The sequence below is a fragment of the Rhea pennata genome, chromosome 28 (assembly GCF_028389875.1).
Source record: "Rhea pennata isolate bPtePen1 chromosome 28, bPtePen1.pri, whole genome shotgun sequence".
NCBI classification, from domain to species: domain Eukaryota; kingdom Metazoa; phylum Chordata; class Aves; order Rheiformes; family Rheidae; genus Rhea; species Rhea pennata.
This window is the reverse complement of record NC_084690.1, coordinates 1,756,521-1,771,718: the sequence shown is the minus strand read 5'-3', so window position 1 is coordinate 1,771,718 and position 15,198 is coordinate 1,756,521.

The following is a 15,198-nucleotide window of genomic DNA, read 5'->3' as shown; positions in this document are numbered from 1 at the left end:
ACAATTTAGAGATTGATTCAACTGGCTCTGATTACACTACTTAGGCCACTGTTCACGTTCACCAGATAAAATCTAAAGTTGTTTAAAGCTTTAATGCTGTCACTAGATTACCAGGGCTCCTGTTTTACAGAGTAAGGCAGTTGCTGGTCTCCTCATTAGTATCACAGATCTGAGCCACTACCAAACTTCCTGGACAGTGCTAGTGTCACTCTTTCCCCTTTGAAAATACTGCAATTTATAAGTGCTATGCAATGATGTAAATATCTACCTGGAGAGAAAATGATTGCAAAAGAACATTTCCTTGACAGAAAAATAGCAACCCTTCTATGAATCAAAGCAAAGTGTAGAGCAAGCTTTGAGTCTGGTATTGCTCAACAGCAGTGGGTTGTGCTTCCGCTGTGTTCTAGAGAACTCAGTTCCATATGTGACTAATTTACAGTTCCTTCCTCCTACAGAGTTCTGCACCCTGAACTAGTGTCTGACCAACAGCTGTGTGATCTAAGAACTGTAAGAACAAGATCTGAAGCTGGTGAGGGAGCAATTCATCACCTGTTCTGTACCTAGGCAAGTGTCTGAATGTTCTGCTTATTAATAGCTAGCCTAAAATGAACTCAAGATAAGGAAAAAAAAAAAAGAAAAAAAACAATCCATAAGGTTTTGAGAAATCGAGCTAGAGAGACTTACCTTAATTACTATCTGGCTGTACTCTCTCTAGTTTTCCTAATAAAAGGTCACGCTCTGATTTGTCCTGAAAAGCACGTAGTGTAGAAAGACTGATCCATAAAATACGGTCAGCTTTTCACCCATTCCTTTGCCCCCTGAGATATCAGCAGCTAAAAAAAAATTCTGCAGCGTTTGATTCCTCATCAAACAGGACATCTTATTCTGCAGTAACCTTCAAGGCATTAGGGAGCATTTTTGAGAGGCAGTGGTGATGCACTAACTCGAGGAGGAGGACAGTCCATGGAGATTTAATGCTGCACAGCCACTGAAAACGTGGGAAGGCAATTATAGCTACTGCAAATTACACCAAGAACATCAATAGATCAAGGCAGTGATCCAGAAAAGCACTTAAGCACATGGTTACCTTTAAGAACTTGCTCCTCCCAGGCCTGATTCTCCACCATTTGGAATGAATGGTGAAATTCCCACCAAAGGAAAGTTTCTTTACACTCATGTAAGTGACAATCCCTATTGGCTGATTTAGTCAGGAAAGATTCTCACAACAGTCTCAACCTCAATGTTGTTTTACAGTTCAGCCTGCAAAATCCTCATCCTGAAGAAAGATCAATAGAAAACCACTGACCACTGCAGCATATAAACTCAGGTAACTACAGTAACTGTAAGCAAGAATGTAACTGGCATAAGGCACTCGCTGGTGCAGTCTAAGTAATTCTTAAAAAACAGAGATCTGTGCTATTAACAAGAATGTTCTGTTTTTGCATTCATATACTTTTTGCTGAGGATATCAAACCGCTCTAAGTTAAGCTTCATAATTCATTTAGCAAATTTTATTGCGAGTCTACTGTTTCCCTGTGCTTGTTGAAATGTGTGATTAATGTTTCCTGAGAATTTAAGTATTCTGATGCGCAATTTATTTTAGTCAACGGTTTATTTATGAGATAAGTTCTCAAAGCAGAAATAGACAAAGCGTGAACAGCACATACTTTGGGGATTTTCTTAAAGCAAAAGAGAGGGGAGCAGGAGAGGTGTTGCATTCATATTAAATTTCAGTGGAATCTAAGTACCAATTTAGGCCTCTTCAAAAATTCCAGCCTAATTTTACTAACTCTGACTTTTCATATTATGAAATTATCCATATAAAATTCATTTTTAAGCATTTTTCACAATTCAAATTTGTTCAACACGTTTTATCACATATCTCTGATTACCAATTGCTCATAATTACTTGTTGCTATTGCTGCTTTGAGCAGTTTCCTCTTTGTGTTGTGCAATTTATTGCCTTAGTCTGGATCTTGCAACTAAATCAGGGAACAGGTGAAAACAGATCAAGTCCTGAATTACTGAAGATTTAAAAAATCTTTCGTAACATGAACACCTCTGTGGAGGCCATCAGTGAGAAGAAACAAGCACACACACTTGCAAGAAGCAATGAGTCCAACGCACTCAAAGCACAATCAGTGCCCAATTCCTTCACGTTTCTTTTAACATTTTATCGGACTCATACAAATATAACTTTACCCAGCTCATCTGTGAAGAAAGTATTTCACCTACATAACTGTAGACAGAAAGCGATGAAGTAAGTGTGAAAAGGCCATGCAATCTACTATTACTTGTTTTTATATATCAGATGAGTATCTGGTTAAGGCTTGAGACTAGATCTTAGAAGATATGGTTCAGGTTCTGCCGCTGCCTTATACTACCCTCATGACCTCAGACATGACACAGATCAGGGCTGATCCTATTCCTAACAAAGTCTCTAAAATATTGCTTCCTATTCATCATTCTTTCCTTGTTTTGTTTAATTAAACTGCAAATGCTTCCAGCAGGGAATTGCTTCTGCACAGTAGGACACTTACCTTGGTTAGGCAACTAAACATTTTTAAATTAAGTATAAACGATAAGGTTAGGATTTAAAACAGTGTTCCTGTTGCTCTTGGAGGTGGTTAGCATTCCTCTGACAGAACGCTGATACAAGCAAAGATAGCCTGTACTGAAAAAGGGAAAACTATTCCTGTCTGGAAGCTAACCAGTTAGTTACAGATGTAGATGGCATATCCACATAAGACTAGTAGGCTGGAACATTTTGCTGGCACCAGCCAATTCATAATTGCTACTAGGCCCTTAATCAATGTTCCATTGCCACTGGCATAAGATAACTTCATCCATGTCCTTGTCAAACTGCAGAACATTCAGCATATAAAATATAGACATACATATAGACTTTATTTTCTCCTTGGAGAATTTATGTACCATTACATTCCATTATATTTTTTCATCTGACCACTTAAATGATATTGAATCAGTGATCACAAAACTGAGCCCCATTTTATTCAGCAAGGTTAGGATCCTTGACCCCCAAGTGCCTCTAAATTTAAGAAAAATCTTTGTATAATACTGATAAATTACATTCACACCCTGGCTTTTAAATAAACATTTGGACTAAGCAGGTGTCAAATCATAACTCCAAACCAGTCACAACTTGTGTACATGAGATTATATCTTTAAAAAAAGAGAAGCCAAACATATGAACAATGAAAAAAATTCATTAGTCTGGCCATTCAAGATCAAAGAAATGGCTTGGGTGTTTTCAATTTTGTTTTTTGTCTCAAAGCGGATGATCAAGAAACTGCATTGATCCATAATGTAACTGCTGTATTGCATTCCTGACATGTTGCTGATATTCTGAAACAAAGACTTGAAGCATTTATAAATTTTCTGGAAAATACTTTCCTTCAGGTAGCCATTCCTCAAAGTAAAGGAGAGTAAAGTCTGCTGTGCTGCCATTTTTACATTTTGTGCTGTTCCATACCCTCACTTTTTTAGGCAAAGAAATTATACTTGAAATGACAGCACAAACACTAGAAAGTCAGCAGGGCATCAGAGAATCAATTTAGCTCATGGGCTTCTCTGGCAATGCTCCTGCTTCCTCTCAACTCCCCCAGGCAGTGCTGGTGAAATCAGGCGTGGGAGACACTGCGTCTGCCAGTCTGCTGGTTGACAGCAACTTCTTGCCATCAATTCTGATTTGTGCTGCAGCTTGATCCACTGCTGGGTCAGGAATTCAGAGGGAAGGGGAGCCACTCTCCTGCGGGGAGCATCTGATCAGATATTGCTTGTCCTCATGCAAGGCAGCAGATCTTGGCTGTCACTGAATCCGCACAGCTTCTGCTAGTGAGGAGCCATGCTCTCCTTCTCTCATCACCTTTTAGCACTGTAAGCATTGCACAATTAGCTTACAAAATATTGTCTACAAAACCATTTCTGAGGTCAGGGGTATTGATGTGCATTTGGGTGCTAACTGCAGAAGGACTGTGAAATTCCACCTTGCCTGGAAAACTTTTTAAAACCTTCACAGGTCAATGTAAAATACAGAGCCAGGGACTTGGTGCTGATTTGCTTGGGAACAGGTTACAGTAAAACAATGAGGTTTTTTTCTTGTTTGGATCTAAATTGCAGGGTTTCGGTGATGACAATTTCTTGTTAGAAACCTCTTTTTCAAGATGATGTTTGCTCAAGCATTTAGGACATACTCTCCTGGGCACAAATGGCAGGTACAGAGCTAACTTCCATTAACTTTCCAGGGAAAGAAGATAGAGATTTTAATTTGTGCTGCCGAACGCTCCTGCCAATCTAACTTTTTGAGATAAGGTATCATAAGCATAAAAATAGGGTTAGGTATACAGGAATTTTAGCATACAGATAAAGAAAATGGAATTTGTTCTTCTAACTCTGCAAATAGGAAAGCATATATAATTACCATGTTTCTATTAAAAAGGCAATAGTAAAGGTAAGGAAGGAAAGGAGGAAGGAAGAGTCTTCTCAGAAATGAAACATTATGCAACTACACAGACAAATTTTCCATGGGAACACAGGAAAGAGGCTTGGTATTACCACATCAGAGGATGAATTTCTCTAAACTCGAGTTTTTTGCACAAATTAAAAAAAATCTGCCTTTATTAGTGTTATGACAGACTAGCTATGATTTGTTAATTAAAATCATGTAACTGCGCTACATGTCAAGTTAGGAAAAGTTAATTTTTGTAGCACAATTTTCTCTTACATCATTCTTTCCCTCAATGGACTTCTTATTTGGAGATATTTTTACTCTTCCATAGAGAAACTACCAATTATTTAGCAAATGCTGTCTGATTAAGGATTCATATTTTGATTATGACTATGCCTACCAGGACTGTAACTGTAAAAGTATGCATCTGTAAACTACCAACTCTATACGAACCATCATAACAACAATTTAGTTTCAAAAGAGAAACTAAACTGTTTAGTGAGAAATGCCAGCTAGTGAGATACAGCAGCAAACTTGGATCACATCATTACAGATATGACTGTTAATTCCATTTACCTATGACTAATAATACAAGAAAATGAAATCCCTTGAAAACAACTATGTCTCTTCAAAAAAAGTACTTTAGACGGTAAAACAAAGGACATAACATTGCGTTTCCTCTCTTAAATGAGTCACAGAATATCTTTTAAAGTGCAGGACAATCTACTAATCTAACTCTTAGAGTAAAAAGAAAAAACACCGTTTGCCTTGTTAATCAAAATATATAGCTACAAAGAAAATGATTGTCAGCTATTCTACTCTAATTTCTTTAAAAATTAAGTAGATAGGTTCTAATAGTAAAACATACAAATAATCATCACAGAGTATCTTTCGGTGAAGGGATTTCATAGCACCTTAAGCATTACTAAAGCCAGTCAAATACTTTTGAAGCAGAATATACCTAAGTCTCTTGGGATGAGAAGACAAAGGCCCTATAAAACAAATTGCCATGAGTTTTCAAACACTGTTCTGTTCAATACAGTATTGATTAAGAGATGGAAAGTCTTGCTTTCAAATACAATTCAGTAGAGCACTTAAGTGCCTAAGTCATATTCATTTGGCAGGCATATCACTGACTTGCACAGAGCCTCCTAAGTACTTATATTGAGAATGAAAATGGGAATTACACTCTTCCAAAATCTGTATTCCTACCTCTATCTGTAAAGACATCTGAAAACCTCTCAAGTATAACAGAAGGTAAGTCAAAATGGACTGAACAAGCCTGGTTTTAAGCAATCCTTTTTCGCATGCTATAACTAAGAAACTCCAAAACATAAACACTGATGTATTTATTTTCTTATCTTAACATCTGCAAGTTATCACTCTGCTTTTTCTTCAAAGCACTTCATGACTTTCATAGGAGATTATAAAGTGTCAATCATAAATTAGCTGTTTGTCAGTGCTCATAACACTTAGTGATATAACAAATTGTAAGGATGTAGCAGGCAGGAAGTGCTGTCCTCGCTCAGGTGCCTAAGGGAAGCACAGGCAGAGAGACTAGACAGCTTATATGAACAAACAGACAGCTGCAGACAGACAGCCCTACGCTTCTCCAATTTGCTCTTGCAGTTGTTTGGCATTAGCAGATGGGGCTTCTCTAATTCTCTGTTTGGGATTAAGCATTCATGACCCTGAGAAATGCAATATAAAGAGCCAAGCAACTGAAAAGGAGAACGTTACAATCATTTGTGATACATGAACCTTCTTTCTGGGAAAGATCTAAAAAAAAAAAAAAAAAAAAGGCAAAGCAGGTATTTTTAGGAGAAACATTCACCTATTACCTTTTCACCTAAGGAACAGCTTCATATCACAAATAATTATTTGCTCATATAAAATTAATTACATTATTAAATACTACTAAATACAATCTTTATTCAAGTTGAACAGACCAGGACCCTTTTAGATATAGCCACTATCAGCTTACTGTACCACACATTTACATTTGTAAATATTTCCTTACAACATAGGATGTTGTAAGTCCTGTTTTAAGTGGAAGCGGGTGTCACTAAGGCATTAACTGCCCTGTCTGTAGTTACAAAAAGCAAATAGGGTCAGAAGGTGGGGAATAATTTAGATTTCTCTCAGTTGAACTGGTGAGAAGACATATTCTTTTTTTTTTTTTTTTTGACACTGAAAATTTCCACGTATCGCTTAAGTATCCAGACCAAAAATATATAAATAAATGGAAATCAGAAATTAAGTAAAATCTCAGTTCTCAGCTAATTTTCTCCTTATTGCTAGCCTTCAAACTTTCACTTTTCCAAGGGTTTCTCCCCAAGACACAATATAGGTTCCATAGTGATGTTTCTTCTTGTTGTTCTTCAACCAAACTCACTGTCTTTTTGAAAAGATTTTAAGGGAAAATTGTCAAGGAGCAGTACAACTAAGCCCTCGTCAGATATCAATGACAATGGTGGGTTTTTCACATCTTTCCCCTTAGAGTCTTGTATGCCTGAATGTTTTCAAATGGCTTTCACCCCCACTAATAGAAAGCAGAATATTATAATAATCAGAAGGTAAACAAAGATATGACAAAGGCATTCTGAAAAGACATGAGTGCATTTCATTTAAAACTTGAGTTTTGCTGTAGTAATTGTTCTCATTATGTTAGTATCATCATTGCTGGCTTTTTTTATATATAATTATGCTGCTCCTACCAAAATGGAGAGCAACACCTAGAGAGCTTCAGCATGCCACATGAAGCTTTCAAGACAGAGAACAGGAGGTACAGTTAATTTGTGTGCAGGTTTTGCTAGAGAACTATGGAATAATGCAACTCATTAATTCCTCATTAAGTTTAGGACGCCAACCTTTTAAATCATAATTAGACAATACTCTCCTCCTGCCCTAAACCAGTCTGTCAAGAATGTCTTCTGAATAGACATTACAATGAATTTTTCTGCAATATAATTGCTAATGGATTAATAATTGGATAGTTTCCTTAATAGAAGAGTGCTTATTATTAATAGAACTACTAACAGTACAAGATTTGCGGAAAAAAGTATAGTTAATGATCCCTTGCTTTTTCAGAACTGGTATACAGGCGAAGGCACACTGCACAGTCCTGATGACAGCATGTCTTTTGTCCTTTTTCCACTCCCTTCTTCATCTTGCTTTACTCTCCTAGTAACTTGCATGCTTTGTAATTGGACAGTGCTATCATTTGCATCTGGAGCTATTCAGAATTTTGAAATGCTGTTAACACCTATTAAAGTAAGAATCATCATTTCACAGAAAGCTAAAGCAGCTGGTATAGAGGGGGCATGTTTTATGCAAAGTTGGAGAGGAGGATGAAGTCAGAAATTAGCCAGCAATCTTGTTAGTTTTTTCTGTCTAGACCATGCTATACAGTGTTGTACCAGTATTTAGGTGTATTGAATATTAAAGTTCTTATTCAATGTTGTCAACCCTGAGATATTTTCCAGTGACATTTCTGGTTAGTTAACAGCATCTCAGCCAGTAATGTTTGGTGGTTTAGTTGAAGAGCTCATTTCCCAGTAGGGAGGCTTGTACATCTTACAAACTACTACTATGGTAAGCAGTTCATCCCTGAACACTCCACAGAGCAGGAGAAAAAAATACACATATCAACAGAAGGGGACCAAGATACCCAACGACACCACCTGAGAAGGATTAAATGTGACTTGCATTTGTGATGGTATCAGTGTAGGCTCTCTGCGCAGGAATAACAGCTGATAGTTCAATGAACACAGAAGAAATACTATTCACGCAGATGTCTTGAAGCTGCCCCACTTAGGTCAACAGGAGCTTCCTGATAATTCATAAGGTCTCCCACTCCCAGAATACAGGCCAACACAGAAGCTATTTATGGTGAAAATGAAGACTACGAATGATGTCTTAAGCAAATTGGGGCACAGCTAAATAGACAGAAATGTTTTTCCTGGTATCATCTTCCCAGCTCTGGTGCTAATAATACAGCTTCAGTTGACTTGTAAACCATGTAAATAATTAGTGACCTACCATTAAGGAAGAGTAATGAATTAACTTTACTGCAATCCCTACTGCAAGACCATTGATACAGGGGGGTTCATTTTTTGTCTATTCTAAGTTTGATTTACACCATTCTGGCAGTGTTAAGGGGGATTAAGTAAACATAAATGTGATTATCTATGCCTACTTTAAGAATCCTTTCCTGCTCCTAAAGGGAGCTTACTATAAATAAGGTGAGAAAAATGACATTCAGTTTGCTATTTTAGCAAGACAATGAGTTAAGTAATTTTCAGGGTGAGAGGTCCAAAGGAGAGTAATTTTAGCATACCACTTGCAAAAGGAGAAAGAATACTCACAGGTGATTTGGACAATAAACAAAACACTTTAAGTGGGAGACCAAAATCAGTCTTCTGATGCTTTTCCTGCTTAATGATACATAAGCTGAGAAGTGCAAGAAACATCACCATTAGAGATTATTCTTTGCCAGTGCCAAACTCAATCTCTTGATCACGATAACACTAGTATTTTGGGAAGAAACAAAGTTCAGTATGTCTGAAGTTAAACCGCTACTAATAAACTCATTCTAATCATTCTGAAAGAGATTGAATGAAACCATACTTCAAAGCCAGTGTTTAAGTGATCCTCTCTTCAGCACTCTACATCTCGATGTGCACTGAGTTATTAAGGAGTCCAGTGCAAGCTAAAACACCTCAGATTCACTTGTTCATTAAGGATACGGACTCAAGATTTTTTTGCACTTCAAAGTCCCACGGAATTCTTTCTAGAGCGTGTAGTGATTTAAGTTCTTTCTTCTGCCCTCTGTCACTAACTCCCAGAAGCAATCTGAGGAAATGTAAACAGATTTAAAAGGGCAAGTTTGGAAGAGGAAATATTCATGTCTTCTTGGTGGCCTCTTCTCTTTATTTTGGGCCCACCATTCTGCCAGTTAACAAAATGAAGGTGAAGGTAAAATGTCAGAACAAACTGCAACAAATTCAGATGTCACAGCTACCTTTATGTACATAGTGAACTGCTAAGGGCAAAAGCTGTATTTCCTTTCTGATAGAGGCAAGACAATTTGTTTATTCAGGGGATTCTTAAAAGAATTATGAATGTATCAATTGAGACAATAAACAGTGTTTTGCATTTATGAAAGGAGATGAGGGTTCAAGAGGTCTGGACTCCACTGTAAGATGATTCTGCATGACTTAAGACAAATCACTTCACCCCTTTGTCTCTCAGTGCCGTACCTGCTATAAACGGAAAATATTTACTTTGCTACTCAACTTTTGACTTCAAGCTCTACCTTCCTCCCTTGCTCCCTTCTCTTCTCTGACCACAGTAAATGAGAAAACATTATTAAGAACAACGTTTGGGAGCCCAAATTTACAAATGCAGAAAAATTCCTCAGTAGGATTTACAAAAGCTACTAAGCAGGAATTACCTAGCTCTAGAAAAGTACAAAATAGTCTAGAAATGTAAGTTACTTCTTTTTTTTATAACCTTACTTTTTTCCTTCAATACTGAGATGTGATTTCCTGCTTTTTCCCGGCTCACATCTACATCTTCCATTGCTTACTTGCTAAATTTTCCATGGGCCTTCAAGAGTTTTGAGACACATGGCACTTGTTAGAAGCCATCCTATTTCCTTTCGAACTCTCTTCTGAAACTCCTTTTCTAGTTGCAATGCCAACAAAAAACCTTGACAAGACTTAAGTCACAGCTATTGAGACCTCCATATATCACAGTGACCAATACTGCTCCACAGTTTCTTTCAACTCCACCTATCTATATCCAACCATTTCCTTCTGTTTTATATTCAGATCATTAATTTTTTGAAAAAGACTACCCTCCCTTTTTCTGCCTAGCACACTGGGGGATAACCAAGAAGCAATACTTATGATAACCACATGATCCCTAAACACCTTTGCAAATGTTGTCCCAAACCTCTTGCCACTTGCAGACTAGCGTTAGTCTATAAGGCTTGTGTTAATTATAGTCTGTGTTATAAGGGTTATGCTAATTATTTCACCTCTATCAGTAAGCAGCATAACACAGAATGTTGACATTTCTAATATTGAGCTACAGAAGGCTTTTAAGATAGAGCACATATTTCTTTGCTTTCTAGAAACAATTCCTGACTCCCTGGGGATAAATGCATAGAAAAGATAGAAACCATAGCAGCCAGATTTCTAACTAATGTAAATTAGCAGAACAAAGCAAATTCCAAGACCCTGTTAAAAGTATCGACCAGCCAGTATATCAAATGCACTTAGCAGTAGCTGTCACATGTTCCTAACAATCACAGAGGCAGAAGTTGTGGCTGTTCTGATGGTGGAATATATTGGACAACCACAGAGCTTGGGGTTCCAATATCAGCTTGATTTCTGCACAGCAACTTTTTTGATTCCCAGCTGTAGTGCAAGTCCAAGGTGCAAAGAGAGCAACAGAGAGTGGGTCACCTATTTAGCAAATTACAGTAATTCCCTGAAGATGATAAAAAGCAGCTTGTCCATCACTGGCCTCCTCATTCAGCCATCCCTCCTGCTCTCATCAGCTTCAGAATGTCAACACTGCATATCCAGGATATCTCCAGCAAATACTGAGTTTCGTTAAGAACATCCTGGGCAACAATTCTCTCTCACACTGAACCTCACCATGAGATTAAAAAAAGAATTATCACAGATGATGCTATTATAGTAAATTCACCAACCACACTAGCACCATTCAACTAGATTACCCATATGATGAAGTCATCAGCCACGCAGAAATGATGAAGCAATAGTTTCCACAATATATTTTCCATAATACTATGGAATCAATTCTTCAGAGCATCTATTAAGTAATGGAATAGCAGTTAAAAGGAAACAGTGGAGATTCCAAAAATGTGTAGAGGTTTCTCTCGCTTTCATCTTTTCAGAAAAAAAAGCACATGAATGAGGATAAAGGGATGGATATAAGGCAGCTTTGGAAGGCAAAAATGAATAGCTTTGAAATTAAAAGCAGAAGAAAGTAGAACACTCCCTCTTTATATTGATTGTGAGTGACCAGACAGTAGTGAAATAGTCTTGTGTTATATAATAAACAGTCATATATGATGCTATGAAAAACTGGAAGAGTCAGGCTGAAGACAGCTGTTCTCCTTCAGTCAGTGTGCTTCACTTTTTGAAGATAGGCAGTCATGGTAGGATACCATATGTTTCATTCAGTACATTTTCCACATTATTTTCAGCTGCATGCTTATGTTACATCTCACATTTAGACAATGTGTAATGCAACCAGACACTGACTCTACAAAACTGGAATCGAAAACAGAGATAAAAATTGCTGAGAAGGCAAGCATAAAATGCAAGGGCTTTCTTGTAGCCAAAATCTCCTCAGCAAAACATGGGTATTACATCAACGTTGGGGTCAAATTTCAGAAACCGTAGGTGAAGTGACATTATTCCTTTCCAAATGAGTGTATGAATAACACTGCAAAGTCAGAACAAGTATATACCCGCATTCTGACTCTGTATGGTCCTGTGTTCCTATTCTTATTATCCAGTGATATGCAAGGAATAGATGGTTTTCTTATACAAAGTCTTATTTGTTTTTCACACCAGTTTGACACCAGAACATTTAGTTTAGTTCCTCACTCTTGTGGCATCAATCTATACTTACACTACTTGCAGTGAACAGAAAAATCAAATGCAGACATACATTAATGTATTTATGTATATACATACCCACAGACCTACATATACGAATTTCAGGGGAAACCACTCAGTGACATTTTTATAACTGTTCTGCAGTCTCTGTACATTAACTAATATTTAATTTTGGAACAGGACTTTACTCCATTTCTGCAAATCATATTTGCATTAAAACCTTATTAGTAACAACAATATCAGTAACATGCCCATCAAGAACACTAGAGAATTAGCTTCAAGTACAGACAACATCAGTGTGTCTCAGCATTCTGTGTTGGGATATCTCTGTTGGGATATATTCTCACTTCAGGCTATAAATACAGTTCGTTAGTACTGACCCTCAGGTAGTATAAACACGTGCAGTTCACATCAACTTGAGGTCAAATGACACAGGTTCGCTGAAACAAGTTTAGACCTACTGAAGATCTGGCCTACACAGTAATCCAGTTATCCTTTTATTTTATTTCAAAGGGACCATTACCATCACTATTTATAAATAAATACAGTAATTAAGATTCAGTTTGTATTACCTTCAGTGAGCTCTGGTCTTCACCTTTCTACTCTTTGGCAGCTTGAAATATAGCTGGTATTTTTTTGAGAAATAGCATGCTTATTCACTGGGCAAAATCTTGCACCTTATGCAAATTCCCATGTGACAAACTAGCGGGCTTTACTGATAGAGACTAATTTTACATTTAGTAGTGCATTACTTCACATTCAACATTTGAAAGCAAACACTGCCAAAAAAGACCACAAAAATCAAAATCAGACAATCATCCCCTCAATATCCTTCTCCTCCAACTGCAAACAGTAAATCATTTCATGTAAGTGGTTTTAAGCCATAAAACCACAAATAAGGCAATTTGGGCTGAAAATTGATTTCTATCTATACTTCCATGCAACTTAATTTGTAAGCGACATGAATTGCCAACAGGGCTTCCAATATAAAAAATAAATGACAGTAACTAATTTAACTGCATACTGGTAGTCTTGCATCTTCAATAATAAATTCAACTTCCAGGGTTTGGGGCTTTTTTTTTTTTCCTTACAAATGCATGGCACCTAAGATATAGCATTATTTGTGCAAAATTGAAGTGCTGTTGAAACACATCTCAGGAGTTCAGCCGTATATTCTTTCATCTTCCTTCCTCATTTGTTTTAACATTTATTACAGCAGGGTATGATCAGGTATTAAGAAAGGAAGATTTAGTGTTTTTCAAAAATCTGAGCAGACCTGAACAAAGAACATTCCTACTGTGATAAGGCCAAATAATGTCTTTGCCTGATTCTAAGATACATTAGAGATAAAAGCCCCACATTCATGAACCACATTAGTGATAGAAAGGAGCCCCAGAGAATGTCTTATTTCTGTACTGTAAATTATCAAGTTGCCAAGGAAGAACTACCGCAAACTATTTTTATGATCCTTGTTACTGGTAACTGATAAAATTTATGCTGTCACATAAGAAACATGGATTACCATAATTGCTATTCTATAGAAGTTTTAATAATGAAATCAGCCTGTCTGCAAACCAAAATAAAATTAAAATGAAAGTGAGGCTGTGTTCTTACCAATTTCTGAATTTCAGCATAGATACAAGACATTTTGATAGATCTGAGCTTCTCATCACTAAGAATTGGATTTTTTTTTTCTTTTTTTTTAGCAAAGTAGCCAGTACGACACTACCAGAAAAGAGGACTGAATTGATACATTCCTGTTTTACATCCACAGGGAAAGAATACAAGTAACAAAATGATACCTGGATACTCTGAAGCAACTAAATCAGAGTATTCATGCAATTAAAAACTGTTTACCTGGCTCAAATATTTTTCTGGATTAGAATTATACTATTCTGTCTTTTGTTGTAAGAAAAAATACTATGTAGATTATTCTCAACAACCTGTGAAGAGATACTGCAGGAGCTGAAGGTTTATTCTGAATTTTCTCAGAGCATAAGAGAATTTTATCACTAATTTCAAGAGGGACATGACATTCTCAAAGCATTCTGTCTATAACAAGTAGTGTACCTAATGAACTTCTTGATGTTGAAACTGTAATGACAAGGGACTTCCTCTTCTTGTTTTTCAGAAATTGTAATTTGGATACAAAGGTACGTTCAATCAGCTACATAAAATAGTGGCACAGAATACAGGCCCAGTAATCCTGGAAAGATTTGTCTTCGCTGTGTCTACTCAACCAGTGAGAGAGTCAAAAACAAACTAACTTAAGTCTTTATCCAGGTTTTGCTATGTTTCTGCTGGCCATTAAGGAAAGGATCCAATTAGCACAGACTTTCAGGCCTTGGAAATTGTAGCATCTACTGAATTTAAAAGGTGGCTGTTTGACACATTTACCAGCTTTGACAAGATCTGCAACCATCCATGACTGAAAGGTACATGGGATGGCGATCAGTAGGCAGATCCAAAGGGCAATGGTTAGGAAATTTCTTTTTCCAAGAAATTCTAGAATTTTAGAATTTAAAATATTAGCCAAAAACTTCAGCTTACACAGAATGCTGACTGCCATGCTTCCAGGAGTAAAGACCACTAGAAAAGATTATTGTTTGTCACAGATGGTGTTAATTCCCCCTTTACTTCTATTATGTAAAAGTGAGGTAACATATTAACAAAAAAAGAATTTGCCCCCACACACCATTCTGTTGGGCTTTTTGCTGATGTGAGAGCCTTGCATTTATGTACTCTGTAATGTTTATAATGCAATCACTGAATATAATTAAAACTATATTCTCTTCCAACTGATTTTTTTAAGCTAGGTCATCATGTTGATTTAAACAGCTGAAATTATGTCTGTGAAATGAAAATAACAACTGCAAGTTAGTAACATACAAGCAGAGGCAATTTACTACTTCATTCCCATTTCACTTTGAGTTTTTTATTCCTAGTTACAAAGAGTATTTCTAAAGCTTCTTCCTCCTCTCCCTTCCCCCACTCTTTTATTCCATGAAGATTAAAAAGAATAAAGATCTAGTTATAAAACCAGAAGGATGCAGGATTCACAGTTAAATG